The sequence below is a fragment of the Bos taurus genome, chromosome 9 (genome assembly GCF_002263795.3).
Source record: "Bos taurus isolate L1 Dominette 01449 registration number 42190680 breed Hereford chromosome 9, ARS-UCD2.0, whole genome shotgun sequence".
NCBI classification, from domain to species: domain Eukaryota; kingdom Metazoa; phylum Chordata; class Mammalia; order Artiodactyla; family Bovidae; genus Bos; species Bos taurus.
The window spans coordinates 44,353,847-44,370,101 of NC_037336.1; positions in this window are offsets into that span (position 1 = coordinate 44,353,847).

The window sequence follows — 16,255 nt, forward strand, 5'->3', positions numbered from 1 at the left end:
GCACTTTTAAAGTGTTTTTAAAATCAGCCCTAATAAAAGGCTTCCTTTCTGTTATCCATGTCCTTCAGGATGACGAAAATTCCCCACAGAAATTGTACACATTTTTCAAAATCCGTAAATCCTCATGTGACATTTTAATGTCCCAAAGTCAGTGCATAATTAATGTCTCTTGTTATAAGTTAAGGCCTTTCTGGAATGTGTTGACTTTTGAAGTCTCATCAGTGATCGATTTTCTCTCTTATTCAAGAACAGCTTATTATTGGTTTCAATTCCTATTAACCCCAAAATTATGATTAAAATTCTGAAATATTTGGCTTTTTTATAGCCTGAGATGATGCTCAGATTTAGTGATGTGAATCCCCTTTTCCCCCCAACACTGTGGAATTAAAAACCAAATACCACGTTTGAGGAAGAAGGTATATTATAGGGTGAATGTGTTAGAGAAACTGTGATGGGCATAAGAGTTAAATGAACAAACATTATTTAATATTGTTTCTTGACCATATCAGCCTATATATACATGCAAGAATGTTTTCTTTCATTTATTAAAATATTCCGCTAAGAATCTTACTAAAATTCATTATCTTACTAATTTCACTAATTACTAAGAATCCACTTCTGCTATCAAAGTTGGATTTTCTCCCCCCAGAAAGACTTTGTATATTTCATGGATTGCTAGAAGCAAGAGAGAATATCAGCACAGCCAAGTTCTGTGGGCCTCTTTGGCCTCCTTATTTACTCTCCAGACAGCATGTGCTCCCCTGCCCACCTTAGAACATCAAATGGTTCCCACATCCAGGAACAGGTCAAGTCTCTCTGCAGGCTGACACCAAAAGAGGAAAGCCCTCTTCCATGGAGATTCAGACTTTGAATCCGTAGAAGAAAACTTCCTCCGGGTCTGTTGAACATCTAGGACTGAGACAGATTTTGTTCCAGAGGTTTTCTGACTGGAATGGAATATACTCAGAGCTTCTGAGATGGATGCCAAGCAAAGTCCAAATAGCTGTGAGCCAGACAGATGTGGTTGCCACTCTCCTGGAGCCCACTTTTGTGTTTCCAGCTTTGGTCCAACTGAGACACTCTTGTACTAAATTTTAGAATGGAGATACAGAACTATCCAGTGCAATTCCATCTGTGTGAAAAATCTCTATATAAAGGTGAATAAGTACATGTATGCATACACTTGTATATGCTTTAAAACATTCCAAGGACCAGAGTTAAAATACTGTAGGATGAGAAGAGAAGGAAAACATTTTTATTTTCAGTATATTTCTCTCTGTATTCTTTGCTTTAATTCTGTGTATAACTTACAATTTTAAAGAAATCTAGTCTTAAAAACCAAACAAAGAATTAAGGTTTATCTTTATAAGTAAATGTGGAAAAGTATATTGTTGAAAAGCAGTGTATATATTTATCAAAAGAGATTCCATTCTTGTAAAAAAAAAATACAGAGAAATAGATGATAGATAGATAGATAGACAGACATAGATAGATAGATAGATAATAGTGTATCAGTGGGGGAAAAATTGAAGATACAAAGCAAATTGCTATAAAAAATTACCTCTGGGGATGTACTGGAAGAGAAGCCCTCTCGTTTTCTATGTTATACATTTCTCTAATATTTGAGTATTTTGCCAGTGAGAATGAATTGATAATCAGAAAAAAATTTTAACAAGAAAAACATTGTGATATGCTTTATGCCAAACAATTCAGCAAATTCTTCCTCATTTAAGTGATAAAAATAACTTAGAGAATTTTTTTCCTTTCTGGTTAAGGTCCATAAGCACAAATATTCACCCAGTATTAGTTTTCCCAAATCCCTCTGGTTCTTTTTGGCGCTTCAAAGTCCTAAATCAGAGAGGATTCCCTAGAACTCTTCTTGTTCAGTCTGGAGCTTGTTCCTCTGTGGGATCCAGATGTGGTCCAACAGGGGACATTTAGATCCTGTGTGGGTTGCTTGACCTTGCTCAGGGTCACTTTCCCACAGCCAGGCCACTGGGAAAGGGTATTTAGTTAGTCTAAGAGCCAACGCCTTTTTCTCCTTAACCCTTTAGCTTGACCTTGTACCCCAAAACCTTTGCCATCTTGTGGGCCTCAGTGAGAGGTAGCAAGCAGATTCAGTTTTTGTTTTACTTTCGGAGCACTCATTTGAAGGTTTTCATTTTGAATTGGCATGAATCTGGGTCTCAGACCCACACACAGCCAGTGACAAGCTGTTGCATGGTAGAGAAGGCCTAGGCAGGCTGGTCTGTACTTTCACTTCCCACCCGGATTCCTGAGCACAAACCAATGGGAGATTGCGTCAGATTCGCCAAGGCAGACCAATTAGACAATCCTGAAATCCCCTGGATGACACAGCATGCATGAAAGCCTGTTTGTACCATCTCACATGGCTAAATTTAGCTGTAGTCTGGCTATTTTATGAAAAAAAAAAAAAAAAAAAACTCTTGAAAAGAGGCAAAGAGATCAATCTAAGGATACAAAAAACCTGCCTGGGCTGGTTAGTCTTCACTTATTTTGTAATGCAGACAGAGAAGGAGTTGATTCCAAGCTCAGCCAGTTGCAACAAGAGTCCTTGTTTCCATGAAGTTACTCTGGAGAAGAAAGTGCCTTCTAGGTACTAGGGTGCTGATGTCTGCCAAGCCCACACAAGAAGTAAGCTGGGAACGGTAATTGGTGTTCTGAAAAATAAGTCAGTTATCCAATACCGAGTTACTGACAATGTCCCGTGAGTGTCTGTAAGAGGGCAAATAACAGGCATATGAATAAAATCAAATATCTCCCAAAGGTACATGAATCAATAGCCAAAGCATTAAAAATACCAATGATATCATTCATGTTATGAACAAAGTCTTTGGAACACGTGCATCAGATAGACATTTTAATTCATATGAAAAAATTAGACTTTTAGGGCATGTTGTGGTCTATAAACTATGGAGTTTTCAATATTCTTAGTAGTTGATATCAACAGAAGTAACATTATCCATTCATGACAAATACCACTAAATATCCATTAAATACCACTTGGTATTTTGGAGGATGTTATAGAATCTCTTTTTCATATAAAGAGGCAACAAACTATCTGGATATATTAACCATGCTTTTCTTTTAGAAGGAGTAATCTTCTCCAGGGTGTTTCCAAAGATTTTAATTTACAGAATAGTTTTTCCACTCTTTCTGAACATGAGTCTGGAGAGCTACAATCAAAGATGTACTTAAAACTTTTCACATGTTGGCACCTCAAAGGGCTCCACCTGCTGATTAGTTGATAGATAAAGTCTCAAAAGGGTGGAGAGAAGCATAGATAAGTATTAGGATACATGTGGCAGAATGTCACAGAATGAAGTCCAAAAAGCTTTGGAATACATGGAAATCCAAATTTCCCCGAGAGAAGATTGGTGAACAGAAATGTATACAAGGGGGAAAAAAAGCCCAGCAACAGAAAAATACCCCAGTGCTGTGCTGCTGCTGCTGCTGTGGCTGTGTCACTTCAGTCATGTCCAACTCTGTGCGACCCCATAGATGGCAGCCCACCAGGATCCGCCGTCCCTGGGATTCTCCAGGCAAGAACACTGGAGTGGGTTGCCATTTCCTTCTCCAATGCATGAAAGTGAAAAGTGAAAGGGAAGTCGCTCAGTCGTGTCCGACTCTAGCGACCCCATGGACTGCAGCCTGCCAGGCTCCTCCATCCATGGGATTTTCCAGGCAAGAGTACTGGAGTGGGGTGCCACTGCCTTCTCCACAAGAAGGTGCTGGCCCCAACTGAATACATGTGCACTGAAAGAGAGGATCTTACATTCTAGAACCCATAAAGTCATCTCTAATTTAATTGCAAACAAAGCACTGAAGTGAATTACTTAAACAAGAAGAAAATGGTTACATAAATAAGAAGAAAATGAAGCCTAAAGAGAAGAAAAAGAAATGAGTTAAATAGGAAGTAAAAAACAGTCATATAGAGAATTATCATGATAAACTGGATATAATTGTATACTATGTGTGTACACTGTTTTATGTTAATAATAATAGTATTTGATGTTGGTAACACATAGCACTTTTGTCAACATCTCGTTCTTTAATACACAACTCTAGTAAAGATCAATTTATCATAAAGTACAGATTTTCAGAAATATACCTTTTGTGTCATTCTGATTTGTCTTCTATACCCCAAAGTTTTAACAATCAATGCTTTAGGTTCCATTTGCAATTCAATTGCTTCAGCCATGTCTCTCAAATAAGAAATAGATGGAAACAATTTGAAAACGAATTTGCCAGTTTAAAAAATGCCATAATTCAAAATATGAGGTGAGTCAAAGGGAGGTATTGCTCAGAAAGAAAACAGACATACACACACCCTGAAAAGAAAACTATATCATTAGGCAAGTTCGTTCACTTTCCAACAACAAATGACTCATTCATCGGTTTGTATGCCACATGTGTTACACGCTTTGAATACAAAATGGTATTTACCTTTCAACAAGAAAAGCCCCTAAGGTCTCACATTACCTCAGTTTTCTCTTAAGTTTCCCAGTGTGCTAGACCAGTCTGTTACCCTTCAGAGTAGGTGATCTGCAGAACTTGCATAGACAAGGAATAACAACCATTGATTTTTCTACCTTTTACAAATATCAGCTACTCCTCTTGCCCAAGGCACTTTCTCCTTTCCTTTCACTGGGAGCTAATAAATGGATCGATGGATAAATAGATTGATAGATAAACAATTTTAATGAAATAAAACTGTTGGAGCTTGTAGAGCTGAGTATGAACCAAGTGTTGCCTGAAATTTTAGAAGAAAGATTCTAGAAATATGAGGCAAAGGAAAAGACCAGCAGCATTATCTTTGGGGTCTGCTGGTTGTGTCTTATTAGGGGAGAGATTTATTGATAACTTAAGCATTTTTCTGTCAGAGCTTTTTCCGCAGGAGTGGGGGAAGGGCTTTGTGTCTCCAAATGGTCTGTGTGACCTCACACTCCCCAGCTTCTGGGCCAAAAAATCCTGGATTTTATGTTAAAAATGAATAAGTAAATTTTTAAACTTTTAAAATACAGACAAATAAATCAGTAAAAGAAGCTTCATGTTTATACAGAAATATATATTCATGAAATGAATATCTTGTGAATCAGTGAAACAAATATCCTAATGATTTTTACTAAGGAAATGCTTGCCATAAGCATTCCATTTCAGAACCAAGGAGTCATTTGTTTGTTTGTTTTGTAGAGTGTCTGCCAAATATTTACTGTTTGAGATTAGGAAATGTTAAAGTCTATTCAAAAGTACATAAAGAACATGGTACAGGAGGATTAAAAACTCAAATGAAAACTATCTACATGAGAAAACAAATCTGGCTTTTTAGTTTATGTTCTGCTGCGATTTAGTATTTGACCTCGGCAAATGTCTTAGCTTCATCTGGGTCTCAGTTTCCTTATTTAAAAGTGGAGATGATAGGACCTTTTGAAGTAACCCAGTCGCATTTTGTGAGGGACGGATGTGTGAAACTACTTTCAAAGAACAAAGCACTGTTTGAATGTTAGCTTCATGAAAAAATATAGTACCTTCTTCTGATTTCCTTCCCTCACAACTGCTGTTAATAAAATTATGGTTAGAGTGAAACTAGCATTACAAGAACATTCCTGATCCACTTCAACTGTGTTTTAAGTAAGGGGTGGTTAATGTCCACAACTCATATTCTACCTAATTTGAACTCTTTTTAATTGAAAGTCGCCTTAACTACATTCCACTGTGTTCCCTCTGACTTATGACAAACTCATACTCATGTTTGGTTAAACAGTTGTTCAGTGAGCATCTCAATCACTGATGTAGTAGAGTATCCTAGTTCTCAGTTGAGTACAGCAGTCAGTTAAAACATCCTGGGAAAATAGTCAATTTAGCCTGTGATTCATGTTGGAATCATGCATTGCTTTCTAGTAAGAGATTCCTTGGAGTTGTGTGTACAGTTTAAAAGCAGACAACTTTTACAAGAACATTTTGCTGATCAAAAATTCCCTTCTTAACTTTCAGAAATTAAATTTGCACAAGAGTGCTTGAATAGCATAGACATTACTGAAGAGTGGCCAAATCCAGGGCAGTCATCTCACATAATTTTTCAACTCTTCAAAGCTGAGATTGGAGATTCCACTACTCTCAAATGTGGTTTTTTGTTCTATTATGATTTATTTTCCTCCCTGCAATTTATCACATTTTACATCCTGGGACTAGAATCACTGACCTCCCCTAAGAGAACATTTTTAATGTTCCTGAGATGCTTGATGTGTCATAAGCAAGCAACAGACTTGAAAACATAGGCACTACAGAGATTCCCAGACCTTCCCTTAAGCTGTTACGAAAGTTTAGGCAAATCATGTGCTGTACTCATGCCTCAGTGTTCTCATCTGCAAAACAGGGAAACAATACTGATCTGTATCACAGGCTGTCCTCTAACCTAAGGGGGGAAAGTTTGCCAATAGAAAGTACCACTAGATAATTCACTGAAATATTTGATTTAGTGGGGTCAGTTCTAGCATTCTGGCACTTTTATGTAGGAGAAGAGTAGTTTTTAAAAAAAATTTTCTTGGAGTATTGTTAGTTTCTACTGTACAGCAAAGTGAATCAACCGTTCATATACATATATCCCCTCTTCTTTTGGATTTCCTTCCCATTTAGGTCACCGCAGAGCATTGAATAGGGTTCCCTGTGCTATACAGCAGGTTCTCATCAGTTATCTACTTTATACACAGTATCAATAGTGTATATGGATCAACCCCAATCTCCCAATTCATGCCATCCCCACTTTCCTTGGTATCCATGCCAAGGAAAGTTTATTCTCTACATCTGTGTCTATTTCTACTTTGTAAAGATCATCTATACCATTTTTTTCAGATTCTACATGTCTGTGTTAGTATACAATATTTGTTTTTCTCAGAAAAGTAATCTAAAATGAGAAAACATGTCATTTAAACCCTCATAGAGAAGAAAAGCAAGCCTTTTGGTTGTGTTGAGGTGACCAATAACTCTGTCAGGATCAGAAATCAGTCTGCCCATAGGAAATGGCTAACTTTAGAGAGCTGTCCTCTGGCTTTTGTCCTGCACATCACTAACGCCGGCTCCCTAGCACACAGATACTTTTGGTGCCGTTCAGTACCTAAGCAAAACTAATGCATGTGGAGGCTGGGGGTTTTGCCTTAGTAGATGGTGGAACACGTAGGAAATAGAGCCAGGACCGTATTCTGTTTTCCAGTGTCACAAACTTATACGGGTATTTCCTATCAGGTCTCCAAAAGGCAGCTTCTGTAAACCTTGGGGGGAAAAAAGTGTGAATATTTCCTTAGTCATACATTATATGGACCAGCTCCATCATGTCACAAAATTATCACCCAAGCTGGTTTGTGATATACGACAAGGGATCGTTGTATTTTACATAAAATTTTAATACACTAGCAAATGATCACTGTACAAAAGAGAGGCAAAGTATGTGTAAGAGGAGCCCTAATAGGAGGGATAAGGCATGGATTCCTCCTTGCCTCTCTTCCTTCATAAGGCTGTGTTAAGGAGCCTTTCCTCTATGTGCCAGCATCCCCTACCCCTTCCCCCACCATCTGTACTTACTGCTTTGCTTGATAGTTTTATTTCCTTTCCTAAACTGGCAGACTCACCATAAAGCCAGCACACAGTGGAGAGGCAAAGCTAGGTCTCCTTTTGCTTCTTTTGCTCTCCTCTTTTATTCATTTGGTAATTTATGCTTTTATCCAAGAGATATTTTTGAGCATCTCCTATGTGCCAGTCACATGAATGATCAGATTTAATCTTTACAACTTCACCATCACTTCCACTTCCACTCTGAAGATAAAGAAATTAGAAGTTAGGTCACTTGCCCAGTTCAGAGAGGGGAAAAAAAAACAAAGGAGGAAACCAGGATTTAAAATTAGATCTTTCTGGCATCAAAGTCAATGCTTTTTTTTTTCTTCTCCATCATGCTATTTCCCAGGCTTACGTAGTTAGACCAGAACAACAACAACAAAAAAAACAATGGAAATAATGTTTAAAGAAAGTATGTATGGGCTCTTTATCTGAAAGGCGTGGGATGGTAATCCGGAGATACTGTAGAAAGAAGGCTTGGAACTTAGGTGACCAATAAACACTAAATGACGTATGACATGGCACATTGTAAAGTATCTTCCAAACCTTTAGATAACCAGTTTAGCAGGTCAGTTCTGTAAAATGAATAAATACAAAACAAGGCCTTCAAGGATGCAGAGCCTGGGGAGGGGGCACCTGTCAGCTCTAGAAACCAGGACACATTTTTGGGGAAAAGATTTCTGAGTTAAAAAAAAAAAAAAAAGTGCCCTAAGGCTGATCTCTATAACTGGGAAAGGAGAAGTCAAGACTTACAGGAACAGGTACCAATTAACATTTGGCAGGAAAGCAAAAAAAGCCTCAGGAAAATGCCAAGGATTTCATCAGAATAAACTCGTACAAGAATGTTAAGTTCCAGAGCACCAGATGGCATGTTCCAAGGTACTCAGTATTATAAACAGAGATATCTGATATGGGCATTTCCTCAGAAACAAAGTCATCACAGATTTTTATTTTAGGGTGATAAGTAGAACCAAAGGAAGCTCCACATGGTGCCCATGCTTGGTGAAGACAAGGAGGGGTAGGTCAGCCGAGGAGACCCACTCCTTTCCTTAGCCTGAACCTGTTTTCTTTGCTCTCCTAGAGGCTTACTGGTTAATAGCCAAGCTCAAAAGCATAAATTTTGGTAACTCTTTTAGGAAACACATTTTTCATGTTTCTTTCCAGAAACCATCCCTTTATGAGACTGGAAACTGCCTTCATTTTGTCTGTCAGAGAACAGAGGGTTAAGATTTTCTCTTGGCTAATGGATGGCATCTGTAGAAAGCTTTGGAAGCCTTTCGAGTCTTTTGGAAGAAAACATTAGAGAAATTTACTTTCATTCTTGTTAGTAAATAGGCAACATTTTTCAAGATACTAAAAGCAAGGCATTTGTTTCTCTCCTTTACACACACAAGTCTCTGAATCTTTGTCCCTCCCCCCACCCACTTCCTTTGCCTCTGCCTTTCCACCCAGCCCTCAGCCTGCGCAAGCCAGGAACATCTTCCTATATCTTCTTTGTTCCTTTCCTTACTTCCACCTCTCGTATTCTTCCATATGGCTCCATATGCTTCAAATAAAAGCCCATTGTCCATCTGACAAGTCACTTAGCTCTGTCTTTCATACTCCTCCTATGAGTCACATCCCCTGGAAGTCCATCTTCCTTTCAGAGTGTCTTTCTTTCTGAAACACTTCAGATCCTGAAATGATGAAGGGAATCACAACAATACCCTATTTTCCCAACTTCTTTGTCACGTAAACACTCTCAGAAAACTTCCTCCCCGAGATTTTCCATCCTTTTCCTTTCATGATGTCTTTGGAGGGACTGGTATACATCTGAAAGAAAGGGATGCTTTGTGATGTTGCGTTGTGCATTTCCTAGCATGCTTGTTGGATTCTTTTCATGTCACTGAGGATATTATTGTGGCACCCATGATAGAAAAAAGTGAGAATATAGTTTATGAGCAAAAGCACATTTATTTTTTAAAAGGCATTGAAAAGTTCAAGGGGAGACCATCAAATTTCAGAAAACACATGCAGTGAGAAAGATCTAGACCAACTGTCTTCCACAAAGCAGAGACAGAGCCTGCTCTAGCGATGGGGATTGGAATGGGGGAGGTAGAAATGAGGCCAATCTAGGTTTGAAGCCCAGCTTCACCATTTACTAACAAGTTGACCTCTCAAACCCTCAGACTCCTCTTCTGTTAAGTGGAAATAACAATCTAACTCATGGCCTTGCTGTGAGGTTTAAGTGAGAGAGTACATGTGAGTGATTCTGCATACTGACTGCTATAATATACATGTTCCATAAGTGAGAACTGTGATTAGTAGATGCCAAGAGGGACATCTAGAGAGTATATGGATGTTTAGGGAGACAGGCAGCAGCACACCATCCAGTATAAAGTAGCAGTCATTAAAAACAGATAAAGATGTTTCTCCATTCTCTGGGAGGATAACCACCCAGCTGAGAGGAATTGGGGAACAGCAGGTTACTGGGGGTGACATGGGCTCTGAACCCAAGTCAGGGATCCGCAAGTGGGGACCTGGTCTTACAAAGTGGAAGCTGGTACACCAGAACCCAGAGTTGAGATCTTGGCAGGACAAACCTTGAGGATGCTTCCATGCTGAGTTCTCTGTCGAGCTCCTTAGGCCCCTCCTGCCTTAGACCAGGATTGACTTTAAGACCAGGGAGCCCAGGGGTCCACTAAACAGCATCTTTTCTTAAGAAGTCTGATGAAACGCTCCACTTCTTTTCCTCACGTGGTAAATACTCAAACATAGAATTATCGTAAAATGAATCACTGAAAAGGGGCAGTTTGAATTTTTTCCAAGACAGCTGTGTTCAGAAAGCCTCTGTCCTCGGAAGAAAGTTCTCAGGTTTCAATATTGCTTTCTACCCAAGTTCCAGAATCTTCTTTCCTTTATCTTTTTTGCCTGAGCTATCATTCTGCAAGTCCTCCCATGGGATCTGTGTGCTGGTATTAGCCCTGGCCCAAAAGAGTTTTAGGCCGCTGCCTTACATTATGTTTAGATTTAATTCATTAACATTATTCAAACAAATGTAATTTGTTCCCTCAAGTATAATTATGTTTATTAATGTGACAGAGAAACATAACATTTTAAAATTACATATATTTAGTATACCAAGCTTTTAAGAGCTTAGATTTGGTTAAAAATGAACACCAAGTCTTAGTTATTTATTAATCTTTTTATGTTGATATGTGTATAGGTAAATCAAAACAACATTTTTTGAACTATTACACCCTGGAATATACATTGACTTGTATGTTTTGAGTTAATACGCTAATATGAAGTGTTGTAAAGAAGATTTCTTTTGTCATATAGATGCTGTATTTGATGAGCATGTTTTGAAACCTACACAGATTCTTTCCCTGAATGTTCTGAATCCTACAGCAGGCACTCAGTCTGTTGGCCCTTGTTACTGTTGTTTTCTTATCCCCGAAGACTATTTCCTACCAGGCCCTTCCTACACACACTGGCCACTCAATGAATACTGTGGACAGGCTGACAAAACCTGAACTGTATGTCCACAATGGTTTACTTTTTATTCTGTGTGTCCTTACTGGCAATATTTGGGGGAATTGTCAAGATGACTTTTCCCTCTTAAGGAAAAATAGCTGTTACTTGTAAACCCTGAAAAAAAAAAAAAAAAAGGCAGATGGTAGGTTAGGACAGGGAAGGAGTGAGGGATGATGTTGGGCAAAGAGGATTCGGTGTCTCTCCATAAGGATGAGTATTGACTGGAGTGGAGGAGTGGTCCCGGCACTCCACAGCTGTCCCCTGAACCATGAAGTAGAACGTTTGTTTGCAGGAAGTGGCTAGTGGAATTTCCCAATTGCAGACAGATAATCTATTAGGTGGGGCAAGTGGGGAGTTACTAATTGCCTCTGGGTTATGACAGAGAGTGTCCATAATCAGGCCATTATTCTGGGGGAAGGCCATCATGGAGGATTCATGTTCCTGAATAAGGCTGAAGAAGTCCAAAAAGAAACTTTAATCCTTAAAAACCCACAGCCTGTAGGGCTGGAATAAATAGAGAAAGAAATGATTCAAAGAGTACAATTCAAAAACAGGTCAACAGCATCCGTAATAATGGAAAGAACAGAAGGTTCCCTCTAGCATGTCTTACCACCATCTATTTTTTATGTCTCTTCATGCTTGGTAGTGAAGGAGAGCAAATCTTAAACTCTTGTGTTAAAAAACAAAATTCAATTGAGTAAATTCAGAGATCTAATTGGCTTTATTAAATGATTCATGAATGGGACAGCAACCCATCTAGCAAAGAGAAAGGTGCTCAGAGGACCTCAACAAAATGGAAGATTTTTAAGACAGAGGATGAAACATGGGAATGAAAAAAATATATATTATTTCAGGCAAAGCTACCTTTCTTTGTTGGAAGGGGAAGGGTCTATTACGTATTTTACCTCACCAGTGTTGATTAGGAAATTCCAAATTGATTGGTTTAAAATTCCACTCCTGGGAGAGGCTGAAAGTGCTGTTAGGTTACTTACTAGTACTTTGGTTTGCTGCCCTGGGACTTAGCACAAGTGACTCCATTTTGAACCTGTTGTTTCTATTTTTACCCCTTGGTACACTCTATTTGTTGAGTGGGAAGTGAAATAGGCTCTAAGTTCTTTTTTATTAATAATTCCACATACTTAAAGAAGGGACTGCATTTGGAGAACTTGCTGATGGTGCTCCAGGGCCCCCAATATCTATGGTACCAGCAGTTGGAGCTCTCCATGGCTTCTGTGTGTAGTACCAACACCAGGAACCCCACTGTACCTCGAGAAAACCTGTGGGAGGCCCTGTCATTGGAAGAAAGTCCTCCCACTGGGGATAGGCTTGGAGGGGTGTTTAAAATACCAAAATGCTGAAGCAGACATGATCAAATGATGAACTTTCTGAAAGAGAGAAGAAAATAAAATATAAAGGAAAATTTATTCTTCTCCAAATAAAGCCACAATAAAACCTGTTTTGGAGGCATCAGGTTTTCATGCCACTGTCCTTTTCCTCAATCTGTTTTATTTGTACAAGTCAAGGGGGAAGAAATCCATCCATAGAAGAAGTTTCACAGAGTAAAAAGATGTGTTATAAACTCCCCACAGTCACCTAAACCTGCTTTTGGAATCTAAATGACATGGAATGCAGAGATCTTTGAATACTGATCTCTAGTTCCTAAGTATATCAGCTTCTCCAAAATTTCCTCCCAGGTTAATCTTCTTAGTGGACCCTATTCTGTCTGTGGCACTGAATTTTCACCTGATCCTTTCTCTTTCCTCCTGTGGAAATGAGAGGAATTTCCATCAAAGGAGGAATAATTTTACTCAAGAGCAAAGACCTAAAATAAGACTTTCTGGGGAACCCATTTGCAGATAGGAAGCCTCCTAGAATTCTGACCTTGCTCTCTTTGGCTGTAAAGCTTCCCTCTTGGCATCTTCTAGGAGGGCTTCCTGACTGTTCTTTTGACCCCAGTGACATCAGGCCAGCATGTGTCTGAGAGAAATCTTGTACTTTCCATACCAAGGGACCCAACCTAATTTACTATTTTATGTTTTGCTCCTGAGTTTGCCTCATCTCTTCTTTCTTCTCTTCCATTGTCTCCAGTCCCTTAACCTGTATTCTTGATACCCCAGATTTCACATCTCTACCCTAAACACACTCTTTCCATTCCATGCCATCAATATAACTCTGTGTATAAATGTAACTCAGTAGCCAGTGATAATGAAGCACTTCAGCCTTCTCCCCTCATTTTCCCCATGAGACAACTGAAGTGAAGAACACTGTGGGCTTTGCTTTACAAGAACCAGGAATCCCAAACTACCTCCTTAAAAAATGTTAATACTAGATTGAACCAAAGAATAAGAAAAAGGATCACTCTGTCTAGCTGAGACAAGTTATTCCCCTCAACACGCCCACTGAGGAGATTAAATATATCTGCTTTTTAAAAATCTTAAGCCATCTGACTACATGGCACACTCGTATTTTACAAGGGATGTGAGAAACCCTGTGTCCTCAAGGTTTATATCCTCAGTGTCTTCCAAGCTAAACCAAAGAATCAAGTTTACACGATTTGTATCTGCTAGTCTCATTTGTTCAATCAAGTTCATCTGTGTGCTGCTATATATACTGAGTGAGGGGCTTTATTGCATCTCCCCTCTATTTAGTGATACATTCTATCTCCTATGAACATAACACTTTTGCTTCAGTTATGACCCTTAATTTCAAACTTTCTATTTCCTGAATAGGATGGAAAAAATAACTGGGCAAATCTTGGCCAGTCTTATAAAAATCCACAGATGCTTCTTTGAATAAAACAGTTCATAATAGTTTAAAAGAGGCTTTTCGCTCTTAACTTTTATCTAACAGATGAGGTGGGTGGTGGGGGAGGGAGGAAGTGGATCAATGGCTACAATCAAGTTTTGATCCCAGCTCTAACCCAAGCTCCACCCACAAACACCATCTAAAGCAGGACCATTTGTCAGCACTTCAATCGTGAGCACTGTAATTAAGATTCCACAGTTCACTTCTGGTATCAAACATTGGTTTCAATGGAAATAATTCATAGGGAATCTCCTCTGGGAAGAATGAGGAGGATCCGTTTGGACTCTAGACGCTGAATGCTGGTCTGAGTGCAGTTCCGTGCTGCGGAGTGGAAAGCTTGCAGCAGCCCCCACTGAGAGGGATGGTACACATGTCACCCAGAACCCAGTGCAGCGAAGAACTTAGGCAAGTTAAGAAAGAAAGTGAAGAGGAATGTTTTCCCTTCTGACAATTCTCCAACAACTGTGTCTAACCTGAAAATGTGGCTCCAATCCTTTTCAGAACTATTATTTTCTTTACAGCAAAGTTCTAAAACCTTGGTTTCTTTTGATTTCTGGCCCCCTGGCAGGAAAATGACACATTTGGGGCCAAGGCATTAAAGCATGGTCTCTTGGGAGAAGGGGGAGGACTATTGCTTTCCAGCCCACAAACAGTTGCAGGTGCAAAAAATGTGCACACGAAAAGGGAGGTCTGCTCGAGGCCCCTTTTAAACTTCAGCCTTTTAAGTTCAATAAATCTCTTTGCTCTTCTCTTTGTGGGCCGGGTGCTCAAATGCACATCCCAGTCCTCAATGTGGCCTCCAGAAGGAATCTTCATGTTTGTTGTGAAGTTTTCCGTAATTACATAATCGGTGAAGTCTGTGAGTTTATGTTGAGGTGGCTGAAAAATGCAAGGCTGGGGATTACGGTAACATAATTAGATGGCTTCCTGTAAGAGCCAAGTGATTTTTCCCTGAGCTAGACTCTGATTGGCTGCCTCAGAGGCCTTCCTCTTGATCAGTGAATCACAGTTCAATGGACACTTCTGCTGGCCAACACCCTAAGGTGTTTCACGGTGCTTGCTGATATTGTGGATGAACTCTGTGTACACACTGCTTCGATTTGATTAAGAAGGCAGGAGCCATGAAACCAGAAGGCTGTGGTTTCTTGCATGCCTTTGTGTCTGTGTGTAACAGAGCCAGTGCTTAGCTTGTCTGGGCCGTGGTACCTTGACTCATTCGGCGGTGTCTAGAAGGCTGGATTCCTTGCCTCTTGGGGTTTTAGGGGCAGGAAGAAAGAGAATTTTGAAAAGGAAGATCACAGCTGAGTTTTAGGTGTGTAATAGAATTTGGTACCTGATATACATCATTTTTTGTGAATTTTTTCCAAGTCAGCTGGACGTTGACGATTACATGTTAAAAACCAAACAGAACCAGAAATAGACTTTTATTTATCCACAGTGTTAGTCTTTTATAATCCCCTTTCCAAAACTTAGCAATCCTCTGAAATGATTATTCATGTGCTCTCTAAACCCTACCCTCTCTCTCTCTGGTGTTCAGTTCTTCTGTATATATGCCATTTTAGTGTTGTTCTGGCAGATGCAGAGACTCTAGGAATTGTTTAAAAGCACAAGCCAAGATGTGATAGAGGCTATATTTTCTAAAGGAAACTTTTACATTGCTACCTTGTTATTTAGCTGGTATCCATGGAAACGTCAACTATCAGTGGTCTCAAACCCAGGGATTAACTATGAAATAAGAAAAGATGACGATGATGGAAATCTCTCCCTTTATTTTGTTCTTTAATAAAGAACTAGACGATCAGATTCCATAACTGATGCCAGAATTTAACAGTTGATTTTTTAAAAAGACGAATGGAAAGACAGGTAAGTCTCAGGTGGAAAGTGTATACATTTAATTTCCAGGGGCGTCAGAACTGGTTCATTTGCCAATAACTATATTCATCAGGCACAAAATTCTTCTCTGGGTGGATGATGGATCAGAGTTTAGATCCTCAAGTGAAACTTTTCCTGAGGTCCCTCTTCAACCTGTTGCTCTGAGAGATTCTCTGGCTCTGCTCTCCTGACCTTTCATTTCCGCTTATATCCTAGTACTCATTCTTTCTGCCCAGTTTGCTCTCAGAGTTATTCTAACTTCATAAATTTATACAGGGAAGCATAATCTCTCTTCTGCTATGTTCCCCAAGAGAAGAAATAGTATAAATCTATTTCTTAAATATTTGAAACAATCTCTCTGGAAGCAAACTCAGCCCTGTGGCTTTTTGAGAACTAACTCATAACACATCCTACTTTTTGAATAGATGTGCTT